The sequence below is a fragment of the Macrotis lagotis genome, chromosome 5 (assembly GCF_037893015.1).
Source record: "Macrotis lagotis isolate mMagLag1 chromosome 5, bilby.v1.9.chrom.fasta, whole genome shotgun sequence".
In the NCBI taxonomy this organism is placed as follows: domain Eukaryota; kingdom Metazoa; phylum Chordata; class Mammalia; order Peramelemorphia; family Peramelidae; genus Macrotis; species Macrotis lagotis.
In genome coordinates, this window is record NC_133662.1 from 265,374,358 (window position 1) to 265,389,522 (window position 15,165).

The window sequence follows — 15,165 nt, forward strand, 5'->3', positions numbered from 1 at the left end:
GCCTTTTGTTTGTGCCATGTGGGAACTGATAGAGAAGGAAACAAAGATGTTTAGCCTGGACAAGGGAAGATTTCAATGGCCACCATGTGTTTGGCCCCAGTGGGAAGTACAGAAATTGGAAAGAGTCACAATTAGGTTTGAAACCAAAATGGGTAAAAACAAACAAAAAATCCCAAACTTCAAATTTTGTTAGTATCTAAACTTCCCTGAATTGGGACTGGGGCTACCTCAGGATCTCTTGCAAAAGACATCAGTGGTCCTTGGAATCTTAGTAAAGCCTTTGATGACAACCTACTGTGGACACCGTAGATGGACTTTCTATTCAATTATGGGGTTGAATGAGGAGGATGATGAGATTCCTTCCCACTCTGAGATTCTGTGAAAATTGATAGGAGAATTTGTAGTTGATGACAACCAACTGTGAGGAGGAGTAGAGAAGATAAACTGGGCTTCCTGTAGCCACAGTAATGAGCTTGCCTCAATCCACGGGGGGAGGGAAGAGGGCAGCTTCCCAGGTCATAATTCTGTGACACAAAGAGATTGCATCACCATTTTCTTGAAGGTTAGTCTTGCTCCCTAAATGACTGTAAGAACATTATGAAAGACCATAGATTCTTATCTTGAGTCATTGTCTGGAGTAGAAATAGTTTGTATGATAATCTCCTAACATAAAGAAGAAAAAAAATGATGGGCAATGACATACAGTGGAAAGACCAGTGACTCTGGGGTGAAAGGTCAAGGTTCAAATCGTGCCTCCAATGCTTACAGCCAGTTCAACTTCTGGAAAGTTCCTTTCTCTTCTTGTAATCTTGAAACAGAAGGGCTGGACCAGAGATCTGGCTCTGCTGTCCCTCCCAGTTCTCATTGATTCTTTTATGCAAGTTTCCTTAGGCCTATTGATTTGCTAATTAGAACAGATGAATTCAGATGCTCAGAACCCAGAAACATTTATAACTAAGGAAAGGCCTAAAATTGAATCTTTGCAATTAGCCAAGAGTTTAGAGAGGCTGTAGTTGTAGAGCCAGGGAAGGTTCCTGCTTAGATTCAGAGGATCTGGGTTGGAATCTCACCTCTGCTCAAAAACTGACTGAGACGAGGTTGGATAGTATAACTATGGCTCTGATGGCTTCAAAAAGGGTTCAAATGTTATTTCCCATTTCCTAAGTGGCCCTGGTCCCAGGAGGGACTAAAGCCACATTTAGCCACAAGTAAGGAGGAGAAAGAAAGGGGGAAAGGAGGCTGATGACAAGCAATTACAGCTATTGTTAAGGGCACCCCAAGAGGCAGTGCAATAGATTATGGCAGGGAGAGCCCAGAGGCAGTGAGACCGGAGTCTGAATTCCTAGATACTTAAAAAATGGTGAGACTATGGACAAAGGACTTCACTTCTCTGAACCTCAGTTTCCTGATTGATAAGATGGGGATAATGATATCTGTTTACTTATTCCACAGGGTATTTGTGAGGCTTTGATAAGATGTTCTCCATAAAGAGATCTGGAAACCTCTGGTGCTATATAAATGGTGATTAGCAATCTAGTCTTTATGAGATAAAAAGAAATTAGAACAGAGGAGGGGGAGGATTGATTGCAAAGAAAATTACAAAAGTTGAAAGAAGGAAGGAAGGAAGAAAGAAAAAGAAAGAGGGATGGAGAGAAGGAAGGAAGGAAAGAAAGGAAGAAGGAGAGAAAGAAAGAAGAGAGAGAAAGAGAGAAAGGAAGGAAGGAAGGAAGGAGGGAGGGAGGAAAGGAGGAGGGAGGGAGGAAAGGAGGAAGTAGGGAGGGAAGAAAGAAAGAAAAAAGAAAGGGAAGGAAAGAAGGAAGGAAGGGAGGGAGGGAGGAAGGAAGGAGGGAAGAAAGAAAGGAACAAACAAACAAAGAAAGAAAAAAGAAAGGAAGGAAGAAAGGAAAAGAAAGGGAAAGCAAGAAGGAAGGAAAGAATAAAGGAAGGAAGGAAGGAAGGAAGGAAGGAAGGAAGGAAGGAAGGAAGGAAGGAAGGAAGGGAGGGAGGGAGGAAGGAAGGAAGGAAGGAAGGAACATCTATTCAGTTCACTTCCCTGGAAAACACAAATTCTGAAAGGAGAACAACAGTCCCTATATTTAAGGAGCTCACATCTGATGGTGGGAAGGTAATACATTGAGGGATGCTGGAAATTGGTGGGGGGGGAGGCAATCCCATGGGAAACTGTAGCAGGTAAGGAGAAGGAAGAGAAGTGACAACAGTGAGCCAGGCAAGGCACACCTTAGGTCTTTCCTAAAATGGCAGACTCAGGGTGGGAGTCAGGATTACAAGTGGCTTCCCTTTCTCTTGGCCCAAGGTCTTTTCTCTACCATTTTCACACCAAGTCCTTGGTGAAGGTTGCGGTGGGGGTGGGGGAATTACCCCATCCTGTCCTCCCTAGCTTAACTCAACTCCCCTGACCCATTGGAATGTCAGTTCTTGAAGGCAGGGACTTCCTTGTGCTGGCTTGTATTTGCATCACTAATATTTAGCACAATGACTGAGATATGTCTATTATATAGAAAATAAATGCTTTCTGTTTCTGTCTCTGACTGGGTCTATCTGGAGGAGGTAAGTTCTCCAAGTCCTATGGGAACTCTGGGGAGTTGAGTCTGGTTCTGAGCACTTCAGATCCTATTTCCATGACTGAGTTCAGTCATGTAGGTGCACCTTACAAGTCTGAATCCCCATGATCATGATGACCTCTCGGAGCTGACAGAGGGAAGCCATAGATTCAGGGCCTAAATAGAATCCCATCTCTCCTTTTCCAAAGGCAGCACTGACCTTCTTCACCCCAAAGACCTGTGATTTCTAAGTCAAGTCTTCAGTGGGCCCCACTTTCCTCCTCCTTAAGGTCCTTTCCAGCTCTAGATCTATGAACTATGATCCTCTTATCGGCTCCACCAATGAGATCCAGGGAAGGATCTGAATACTTGGGGAAGATGCAGGAGTCATATGGTTTTTCTTCTTGCCAAGAGGAGTTTACAATTGATTGTCATTAACCAAAAAAACCTCATCTGTCTCATTATAAAACTTCTTTCAGATAACTTGCCACATGACTTCCTAGATAATAGAGAATGGACACATTTTTTTTTTTCCAGAGAGAAGCTCCTTCCAAGACATTTCAATTTGACTGAAAGAGAAACTAAATCCATGGCATGATGGCTTGCCTAAAATAACAGTGACTCATTAGTAAACCTGGGAAGGAAGTTTAGAAGGCATTTCTTAGTTCAAGAGAATGTGCATCTCCCTATGAGGAGAAAATGATGAATTTAAAAGACCCAAATGTCCCTCAGAAATTGAGAGATCTTCATCCAGAAGTGGGTTGTATGAAGCATCAGGATGTACTGAGGTGAGGAACATGCCGCACCTGTGAAGAGTTGACATGGAAGACAAATCTGCCAGGCCTGGAGGCTGCAACCCCTGCATTTCAACTTGGTGATGTGTGGGAGGAAGCCACAGTGGAGAGGAATGAGGGCTGGGATATTAGATAAGGATGGATGGGGTTCAAAGGGCAGGGCAGGGTACGTGAACTGGGAGAGCCAGAGCTAAAAAATTTCCTGATTAAAAGGAGGTTGTTCAGGGTTCAGATGTGGAGGATGAAAGTCCCTGCCAAACAATCTAAAAGAAAGGCAAAGAAATAATCCAATAGAACTCTAAAAGGAGGAAAGAACATTTGGTGTGAAAAAAGATGGACATTTTCAAGTCTTTGTCTCTCCTCCTCCCTCCCTTTTCTCCTTCTCTTTTCTCCTTCCTCTACTTTTTTCTTCTTCCTCTTCCTCTCTTTCTCTTTCTCTCTTTCTCTCTGTCCATCTCTCTCTCTCTCTCTCTCTCTCTCTCTCTCTCTCTCTCTCTCTCTCTCTCTCTCTCTGTATCTGTCTCTGTCTCTCTGTGTCTCTCTCTTTCTGTCTGTTTTTCTCCCCTCTTTTCCTTCTTTTCTTTGTATGTGGTGATTAAGACATGGATTGTTATTTTCTGTTTGTTTAACAGGCAGACTGTTTGAATGAGCCATTTAAGGTGTCCAAAACTATTTTAGGCCATATATGGCCCAATTATTTCACCCCCCTCCCACCAGGTTTCCCTTTCCTGCATCTGTGGGACAAGGAGGACTATGGAAAGAAGCAAGAGTCCCACAGATCCCTTTCAAGTTGGAAGTTGAAGTCAAGGCCTATAGGCAGACACCCATGTGGCATGAGATGAAAGACAGTGGACAATTTACCCTCCTCTAACCCCAAAGCCCTCCTGAGGCCTAAGGAAACCATGAGTTTAACCTTAAAGGAAGGTGAGAATGGGTCAGAAATACCTTTCTGAAGGGTAAATCCTGCTAAGAGAAGGAAATAGCCTTCTTGCTGGGGGTTTCATTTACTAGACTGGCAGAATGAAGAGCAGGGCCTAGAGAGAGTGGAGCAAATGTCTAGCAGGGTTTCAGGAACAGGGTTTCAGTGGAAGTGTTCATGGGGCTTTCCTGGAAAGGCCACATCAGAAGGAAGCTCTAAGCCGGCAGGAGCTACAGCTGTCTGGGACTGGAAAGGGAAAAGGGGAGAACTTAGAGGAATGCTAGGAAGCACCCCAAATAATGCCCTTTGCACTCCTAGTCCCTGGACCTAGCATTGTTGGTGCACTTAAATCTCAATACTTCCTGTGTGTCTCTTTTGGGTATAGAAACCTATCTTGCCCTAGAGGAAAAAGAGGAGAGGAAAGGGATGGGAGAAAGGGGAAGGGGGGCATAGGTGATCGAAGAGAGGGAAGGTCATGGGAGAAGGTAGTCAGGTACATCACACTTTTGAGGAGGGACAGGATGAAAGGAGAAAGAGAGTAAAATAAATGGGGAGTGGGAATAGGATGGAGGGAAATACAGCTCACAATAGCAACTGTGGGAAAAACATTTTGAAACAATTTCTCTGAAAGATTTATGATAAAGAATGCTATCACCCCAGACTTAACTGATGGTGTCTGAATAGACTGAAGCAGCCTTTTTTTCTCACTTTATTTTTTTTGAGGCTTCTCTTTCTTTGTGTATTGTGGGGGTTATGTTTACTTTTACAGCATGACTATTGTAGTTATGTTGAAAAAATGTCCTATGTGTCACTGTCATGTTATTCTATATCCTGCTTCCCTGTAGACCTTACACAGGCTACCTTGGCTGTTTGCAAAATTTATTGCTTGGTATTGAAGTGGCAAAATTTATCAACTCCATACCTTGACATTTTAACCATGGGTTTGTTTTCTCTGAACAATGTTGTGGAGGTCTAATCACATCACTCCCTAGATCAAGTGCCTCCCTCAATCCAAGCTTTCTGGTATTTAAAGTTCTTCGTGGTCTGGTCTCAGCCTACCTTCCCAGACTTATCTAAATATTTATTCCCCTTCGAGCACTCTATGGTCCAACCAAACTGGCCTCTTTGTTGGCCCCACACACAATTTTCCATCTTCCAAGTCCATGTGTTTAAACTAGCTGTCCTCTTTGTCTAGGGTAAAAGCCTCATCACATCTACCTCTGAGTGTCTGTCTTCCTTCCAAGATCTGTTCGTATTACTTTCTATATGAAAGCTGTCCCAATCCCCTCCAGGGACTACTGCCACCATTTTCCTCTGCTCTGAAATGACCTTGTTTCTATTTTATGCCTAATTGATATGTGCACATGTTCCTTTCTCTGATCGAATGGAAGTCTCTTGAATTTAAGGATTGTTTCATTTTTTCCTTTGGATCTGCAGTGACTATCACAGTTGCTGGCACTTAATGAATATTTATTGACTGAAGGTTGCTTGATTGAAACAAATTTCATTCAAAATTGACATCTGTGGCTCTATAAGGCTATAAGAGAGGTGACCTTTGAAGACTAGGAGCTGGGCAGCACAATCCAAAGACCAGGAGATAAAACCCTCGACTGGGAACGTGGGGACCAAGTCCAATTCTCAGTCATTTCTCTTCTGTTTGTTTCCTTAATTAAGAATTAGAGTGTTGAGGCTACCTTTAATTTTAGAAGATAATATCACTTTCCAGGGTCTTTGACTACCTTCATCTCCTTTCAGTGTAGAGATTGGTTCATTTCACATGGAGAGAAAATTGATTCTTGGAAGAGAGCAAGATGCTGGATAATAATTAGTAAACATACTCCACTTTTCTCTTTGGTCCCTATTTGCTTCTTTGTGAAGAATCCATAAGGAAATCCAATTGTGCTCTTGTCCTGCTCACATAGAATTTTGCATCTAGTAGTTTCCAATGAGGAAAAAAAAACTAATGGCAAATATTGTAATTCTATGATTAGTGACCGGAGATATTTGCCTGACTTCAGGTCCCTCCCTTCCTCCTCTCTCTTACATTTTGTTCTTTACTTTATGGGCCACAAAAGCAGATGTTGAACTCGCTCCCTGGCTTGCATTGGTCCTGGAATCTGGGGGATGTGGCCAGTGTCATTTCCTAATTTGTGAGGCTTTCTTGTTTTGGCTTGCATTAAAGACTTTGCAGTTTGGATGGTCCCAAGAAACAGAACTGAGACTGTTTATCTAATCTATACTGAGATAATAGAGGTTGGATAGGCAGGAAATATGGGAAGGCAGAGACTGAGCTCCCACCATTCCTAGCAGAGCCAGCCCTAGGCAAAGTTGTGTAGTCAACTCCCTGGTACTGTAGCCTTGGTGTTTCCTCTCTTCCTGTCCCATCCAAGGTCAACTATAAATTCAATGGGACAATTGAAACAGGACTTCAGGGGAATGTTGTCACTGAATATATTTAAATAAATTTAATCTGAAGTGCTTTTAGAATCAGTGAAGAGAGTTTTACTTTCCTGGATTTGAGTCTAGGCTTCATTGCTTCCCAAGTGGCCCCGAGGAAGTCATTTCACATTTCTTGACCTCAGTTTCCTGCTCTATAAAATAAAAGGAATTAGACCAGATGATCTCGGAAGTCCAGTCCAGGTCTTAATCTCTAAGTGATGAAAGCCAAATGAACGTTGGGAGACCTTAGTTCTAAACCTACCTCTTCTCCCTACTTCTCTTTGCTCTTCCTCTCTTTGGACTTTTATTTTGTCATCTATGAATGAAGGAAAGGGATTGGGGGTGGGGGAGTTAGTCACTCTCCAAGGCTCTGCCTAAGTCTAAACTAGTGACATTGGAGAGTTGGAAGGACCATATGGCCCAGTTCACACATGAATAGTCTCCATTACCACATACCCAACAAATAGTCATCTTTTTGTTAGACCTTTGAGCAGAGAGAACCCACTACTCCCAAGAATGACTATTTCCCTCTAGGACCATTTTCTACCACCAAGGATTCTTCGCAACTCCCACGGATGACTCCTCTGTGGCCAACCAGAACAAGACTAATCCTCATTCCAAAAGGCCTCCAAACAGTTGAAGACAGCCAGCATCCTCTCCCCCCACTGCCAAGTCTTTTTTCTTTAGACTAAACATGCCTACTTCTTTCATCCAATCTTTCTATGACATGGCCATCTGTCCCCAAGTTATTCCGGCTGTCTTCCTTTGGACACTTTCCAATGTCCTTTGTGGACTGTGGTGCCCGGAGCTGAGCACAAGATTTCAGGTTAGGTTGGACCAGGGTAAAGGACAGAGGACTAGCCTTTCCTTAATCTGTTCCCTCTTCAAGCAGCCCCAGATTGCATCAGGTTTCCTGCCTCCCCCAAAGCAGTGCTAACTTGGCCACTCTACAGGCCTATGATATACAGTATGAAGGAAAAATATTTGTGTAGCATTTCTATTCTGGTGAAGCAAGAGAATTGGAACCCGTCAAAATCCCTCGTGTATTATCTCAGATAATATGTGCATGTGTGTTAACACCAATAGGGCCCATTTGAATTACACTTTACCATGGTGATCTTGGAAAACAATTTAAACATCTGTCCTTCAAAGGAAAAACCCTACTAGTGCGATGGTAGAAAAAGCCGGGAGACCAGCGCTGCCTTCTGATTTTCACAGACTAGCTAGGATCTGGAACGAGTCATTTATTTTCTCTGGGACTCCACAGAGTTCTATAGGAAATGAGAGATTATTTAAAGCGTGAGTAAATGAAACATAAAATCTATACAGTGCCCCCCTGATTAACTTCTACGATTGCTTACTATTTATCTTAACCTGCTTTTGCTATTTGTTTATTAACACAAGCAGCATGGAGACTGAATTTGTAATAAAGAAGACCTAGGTTCAAATCCTGTCTCTGACACTGACTCAAGAAAAAGTCACCATAACTTCTCTGGGTCTCAGTTTCCTCATCTGCAAAAAGGGGATAGTAATGGGATCTCCAAGGGGTGATTGTGATGATTAGATGAACTGTTTGTAAAGAATTTTATAAACTCTAAGGGGTCTTATAAATGTCAATAAACTTTTCATTATATCATATTTGTAGCTTTGTAAATGTATTTCATATAGACTATTATATACATGCTATTATATATATACATATATATATATATGTATACTTGTGTGCAGTGTATGTGTGTGTGTGTGTGTGTGTTCCATATTCAAATTTGGGGGGGGGAAGATTAGGATGCAGCTAATCATACTTAGAAAGCTCGTAGTCTCATATGTGGTGTCATAATATTAAATGGACCAAAGTTAGAACAACTTCCACATGAGAATCTTAGTCTGAGTAGAATTCATTCATTAATCAGTTTATTAAACACCTATTATTTGCCAGCTACTATGTTTAATTCTTTCAAGAGACAGTCCTTCAAATACTTGAAGACACTGTCAGACTCCCACCAGCATTCCAGCCCCTGGTCTTTGCTTCCCCAGAATAAATGTCTGTTGTTTGTTCCACTGACTCTCATATAGCATTATCTTAAGGCACTTCACCATCTGGTGACCCTCCTCTGGGTAGTACCCAGCTTATCAGTAACTTTCCTAAAATTATGGTGCCCAGAAATGAAGACAAGATTTAAGTACAGTTTTACTGAGGCAGAGGACATCAGGAATGTGTCCTCTCCTTATTCTGGTCTGTGTCTCCCTTAATGTTGTATGATGACAACAACTTTTCTGCCTAAAAGAAGTCCTCTTGAGTTTGCAGTCCACTGAGACTCCTGGCTCTTTTTCATTCAAATTAGTGTTCCTCTGTTTAGTAGGTGGGATTTTGATCTTTGAACTCATATAAGATTTGATATTTATCGCCATTTCAAATATTCTTCTATTAAGAATGATTCTATGGAAGGAAATACAAATAGGGCTTTTTGGCGAGTAATGTATGGAATTGATTATATATTCTATAATGAAATGGAGAGCCACAGTTTACATATAATCTAGTTTTTCTTCTCTGTTTTGCATATGAAATATTTTTTTTGGGGGGGTTCAAGTTCAAATCCAAGAATGGCTATTTTGGTCCTGGGTGGTAATAGAGTTCACCTAAATCAATGCTTGTTTATATCAAAGGGTTTTTTTCATTTAATGAGAAATCATGCCATCTTAATTTTTTCTTTCTGAAGTAATTTATGGTAGTGAGTATTTTCCTGTTTTTGAGCAATCTGTACCTGCCCCCAATCTTTAATCCCTCAAACTATGGAGACATTGTTCGAACTGACATCCAACGACCCCACAATTCCACTGCTTTCATCCAAGGAGCTCATCCCTTCAAATACACTGTGACAGTGACCATAGTCAACTAGTCCTCTCTGAACTCAATTCTGTCCTTGAAGGATCAACAGATCAAACTGAAAATTAACCCTTGTCAAAGCCAATAGAGCATAAGCCTAAACTTCTGTTTCTGATTGCATTTTGGTCCTGTGACACCTGAAGGGGAAGAGAAATTACTCACCATCCCTCCCATCCCCCCACGCTCCAAGCAATGCTGTCCATCTTCCCCCAGGAGACCCAGAGATGAGGAAGTTCTAGTGACTCTTCGAAATGAAATTGTTTGCTTCTTGGCAAAGCACAAAACCTCCTTGCCAAGGTTTTTTCCTTCACTTTTCAAACTGTGTGAATTTTGGGGGGAAATCTAATCTTCCTGTCTCTGCTGTGTCTGTACTTGGCTTTTGTGAAATTCCATTAGGGTTTCTAGCATCCAAGAATCCTCTTTGGTCCTTTTATAGAACAAGGGGCTTCATATCCTGGACCCCCTCCCTAAAAGGATAATTGAAACCACACTGAGCATGAATTAGGTGGGGGCAGGGAGGGCTTTGAGGATTGAGGAGACTTGAGATTTGGTAGATTGTAAATTGGGCCATGTATGCTCTCATGTCACTATTGACATAAATGAATGTGATGAGAATGCATAGTTTTGACCCAAAAACTACAGATATAATTCTCTTGCTCTACATACTTCAACTGTATGAAATGTATTAGTGAACACCTCAAAATCCACACTCCATGTGGCTGCCAAAGTAATAATCCTAAGCAAATGTCTGTCCATGTCACTCTCCTGCTCAAGAAGTTAAGAGGACTCCTTATTGCCTTTAGGATTAAAAACAGACTCATTTGTTAGGCATTGAAAATCCCCCTCATCTGGCTCAGTCTGTCTTACCAGACTAATTTCACACTACTCCCTCTCATGTCCTTGACGTTTTAGCCAGAAGGAATATCTAGTATTATTCCCCAAAGTAGATGCTCCAACTCCTCTCTCTGCCTTTGTAAGGAATACCCACCCCCTCCCCCATTCCTGTAACATTCTCCATTTTTGTGCCCCCACACTCAATGCTTGGAATCCCTGGTTCCTTTAAAACAGGGTCATCAACCTGAGATAGAACCTGAAGGTGCAAAAGGATTCATAAGGATCCACATACCAGCTACATATTGACCTAGAAAATCACATCTTAACATTATCTATATTCTATTGTATTTTTATTCAGTTTGTGGAACATTTCTCAATTGCATTTTAATCTATTAATTTAATTTATTAATTTAATTAATTTAATCTACCCATTCACAATCTGATTTACACTCTAATCTGGTTCACTACTCTGGCTCAGAGTGTTATGGACTGAGTCAGAAATATTTGAAACCTCTACCTTTAGGGATCTGTTGTTCATGACATCACAGAGTGAGGTCTTGCTTTGTTTGGGAATTGGGCTTAAGGGAGGCAGAATTGTGCCTCACTCGCTCTTCCGGCATCACCAAAGGCCAGTAACAGGACAAAAATCAATTAGACTAGTGATATCCAGGATGCACCAGATGACCTTGGCATCTTTGATGTCTGATCAAGCTCCAAGCCTTCCTTGATACCTGCTACAGCCACCTTCATGGCCATTGGATCAAGTCGTTCTCAACAACCCATTTCTGAGGGAAATTTCTCAAGTTTGATTTAGACACCAATGGATTTGAGGCTCTCAGTTACCCACAGTCTGGTTTGACCCATCTGCCAAAATGGTTTCCCAAGGTGGTATCACTGTAAATGTTACTGATTTTTTGGAGTCACAGGAGAGCATCGGTTGAATCAGGTGGACACCCAAGATGGATGAACAGCCCTCCCATCAGAGGGGCTTGTCCTCCCTGAATGCCTCATCTGCCCTTAAGGGATCTAGGGATGGCTCAGGCTCAACTGCTTCATCCCACAGGAAGCCTTTCCAAATCATCTTATTGTTAATGCTCTTCATTCTCCAAAATAATTTGCATTTGATAGATATATATTTCTTCTTTTTCTTTTTCTATGTGTACACATTTATTAATCATTGTGCCTGATTTTTCCCCAGGATTGTTCAGTTTCTCTTTAATTTTTTACATCCCTAGCACAGTACCTAGCACCCTGGAGCCACTTCATCAATGCGTGTTGAATTGAAAGTAACTTTTGCAATTGAATATGGAATTTAAATGAATTGAGGGTCCAGGCCTGGGAGTATGACCTGCTGCTATCCATCCTCATTGGAGGAAGTGCTTCTGGAAAAAGTGGAATGAAGGATAATGGAGGAATCCCAATCCTTGGATCCAAGCATTCCCTAGTATTCAATGATTTCTTCTCACTTCTCATTGTTTAGCCATTAATGGGGACAGAGGGTCACTAGGCACCATTGGGTCTAATGGATGACTCTTTTCCCAGTGATGCTCGAGGGAAATTGAGCTCTAAGCTTTCAGGAATGAAGAGAAACCTCAGACTCAGGGGGTCTGCACCTGGTTTTCTTGGTGATTTTAAATATATGGACCTACTGGTTTATTCTTTCCTGCTCTTAGATGAACGGATGCAAAAGAATGAATCTGCACCTTTGTGAAGTCAGGAGAATCAGAGATCTATGAACTGGAGTCTCTACCAGAGTTTGCCAAGCTGAGGGAGCCCAGTTCATGGAGCACAGACCAGGGAGCATAGTCCAGGGGAGCCACTTGAAGACTCAATACCGAGATTCTAGAATTACAAAGATATTCCTGCCAAGCAGGGATATACTTAGAATCCAGAGGCAGCAAATATCATCTTCTTTTCCTTTTCTTCCTCTTCTTTCTCCTTCTCCTCTCCTCCTCTCTCTAAGCCATCTAGGAGAAGCCAAAGCAATGGATATGGATATGGGTAAGGGGGTATATTCAGATAGATAGATAGATAGATAGATAGATAGATAGATGATATGGATATGGGTAAGGGGGTGTATATTCATATATATATAGATGTCTGATATGGATATGGGAAGGGGGTATATTCAGATAGATAGAAGGGGATATATATATATACATATATATATACATATATATACATATATACATTGGGAAGGGGGTATATATTCACATATATATCCATATACATTCACATAGATATGTCTATATGGGTATAGATATACATAAATATGTGTATTGCATAGTATATTTTTGTGTCTATATATATACATCCACATGTAGATAAAGGTATACATAAATGTACATAGATGAGGTGTTGAGGTTTACACGCATGTGTACACATGAGTATGTATGTGGCTGTGTGGTTTTGTCCCCCCCACCAAACTAGGAAATATCAGAGTTAGGATTTGAACCCAGGCCTGTTAATTAAATGAATGGTTCAGTAATCTCCAGAAATATGCCTGGGATATGGTTGGAACTTCTTGATTGACTGAATGCTGTTACTATTGTTTTTTTAAAAATTGTGATTAGAGATATGGAACAGAGCAAAAGAGTGAGGTAGCTTCTCTGGGCCAAAATTACATCCATGGGTCACATAAATTTTAAAGTAGCTTCTTGGATCATTTAGCTTGGTTCAAGACTAAGGGGGAGGGAGCTGGGGCTGAGAATAGTTTTTTTCCCCTAACAAGGAATCTTTTAGGATAAAATTACCTTTATTAGCTAATTAAATGCTGGGAAATTGCTAAAGGGAATTGCTTAATACAAAAGCATGTTTCTGATTTTCAAGCTGGGATATTATTTTCCATCTTCTCACATATATGCCTAGAAGAGAGAGAACCCTTCCAGGCCACTGTTAACAGAGTAAGGACTAGCCGGAAAGTGGGTGATTCATAAAAACCAAGCAGTGAGGGCATAAATCTTCCCCTGGCCAGTGACTTAGCCTTCGAAAGTTGGAAGTCTCCATGGAAGCCTTCACAAAGGGTCAGCAGACCTCCTCAAGAGATCTGGCAGCAGAATGATTTTCAACCGTTCTGTGGAAACATGTCAACCAGTAACTGGTCACTCCACTGGCCGTTGGAGAGATAAATCACCTGACTCACAAAGAGAACAACTGGAAAATTCTTGTGCCTACTACAGTTTGTGCGAAGCTTGGCCACACCCAGGGCCCAGAATTCTCCTCAATGACCTACTGCCGTCTTCTTTGAAAGACTTTACTCACTTTCCCATGCCATTCAACTATTTTGGTCTTCTTCTAAGAAGTAGCCTGGTTACCATTAGGGGAAGAGTGCTGGAAATCAGGAAGTTTGGAGTTTGCATCTTGTCTCACACCCTTGATAATTAGGGGACTCCAGACAAGCTACCCATCAAATACTGATTAACCACTTGTTATAGTGCTAGGCACTTGGGATTCAAAGCTAGACAATGAAACAGTTCCTGCCCTCAAGAAGCTTACATGATAATAGAAGAGAAAACATGAACATATTCTAGTAAATGTCTAATAATTTTAAAAGGAAAGTTTTGATAAGGGTAGGAAAGGGGGAAACTTAATGTGTTTTCACTCCCAGATGATATGCAGATTTAAACAAGGGCCTTCCATGGCCTTGTATTGGTTAAGGGTGAATGTAAGGAAAGAATGAGCGAATCTGCATGGGAGAGTTCCTTAAACGACCTTTTCCCATGATGGCAATATCCTGTCCCATCTAGGTGAACTGAAGAAAAATAAAACTCAGAACAAGTTGACCCATTGCACCTGTTGACTCAAAGCAGTTTTAAAGGTGGGGTCATTTTTTCCTCTACAGAAAGACAACGCTTTAGTGTAGGACTACTTGGGTAATGTCAGCATTTCTAAAGTCAGATTCAATCAACGAGCAATAAATATGAAGTACTAACTATAGCTGGGTACTCTCCTCGGTGCTGAAGGTACGAAGACAAAGGTGAAGCAATCTTTGCTTACATTTATTGGGCAGTTGGGTTGGGGGTGAAGTGAGGAGGATAATAAATATTGTTGTTGTTGCTTGTCCGTGTCCTGGAAGAGAACCTTGACATCAGGGAGGTGAATTCCACGACTCGTGTGAGAATTGGATTTGAGTGAGGAGCGCTGTGCTAAGTGACCGGCTTCATTTTCTCCTGCAGAGTCATCTGAGGTCAGTGACTAGATATGGATCAGGACAACTGGAGATGACCTTGGATTTGAGGCAATGAGGGTTAACATATACATTCAATAAGTGCCTAATAATTGCTGAACAATGAGGCTACAAAGACAAAAGTGAGACAATCCCTACCTTTAAGGAGTTTATAGTTTACCACAGGACTGTAGAATTTGGAATCTGGAAAGTTCCTCAGTGACTTTTGAGCCCAACCCAATAGACCAAGAATCCCTTAGAGCATCCACAAGATGTGGTCATCCTGCCTTGGTTTGAAGACCCTGATGGGGGGGGGACCCAACTCCTCCTGAAGCAGTCCATTGCACTTTGGGACAGTTCTGATTCAAGACATTTTTTGCCAACATCAAGCTCAAATCTGCCTCTTCACATGGTCCTGGTCCAGAATTTAAACCACCATCTCTGTATGCCAAATTAAGTCCATTGCTGTTCGTTCTGTCTTTGAAAGCAGAGCAGAACAAAACTGATGTTTAATTTCCATGGGGCTTCCTTTTCAAAAAGTTAGAGCTAGCTGAGTCCCTTCTAAGTTT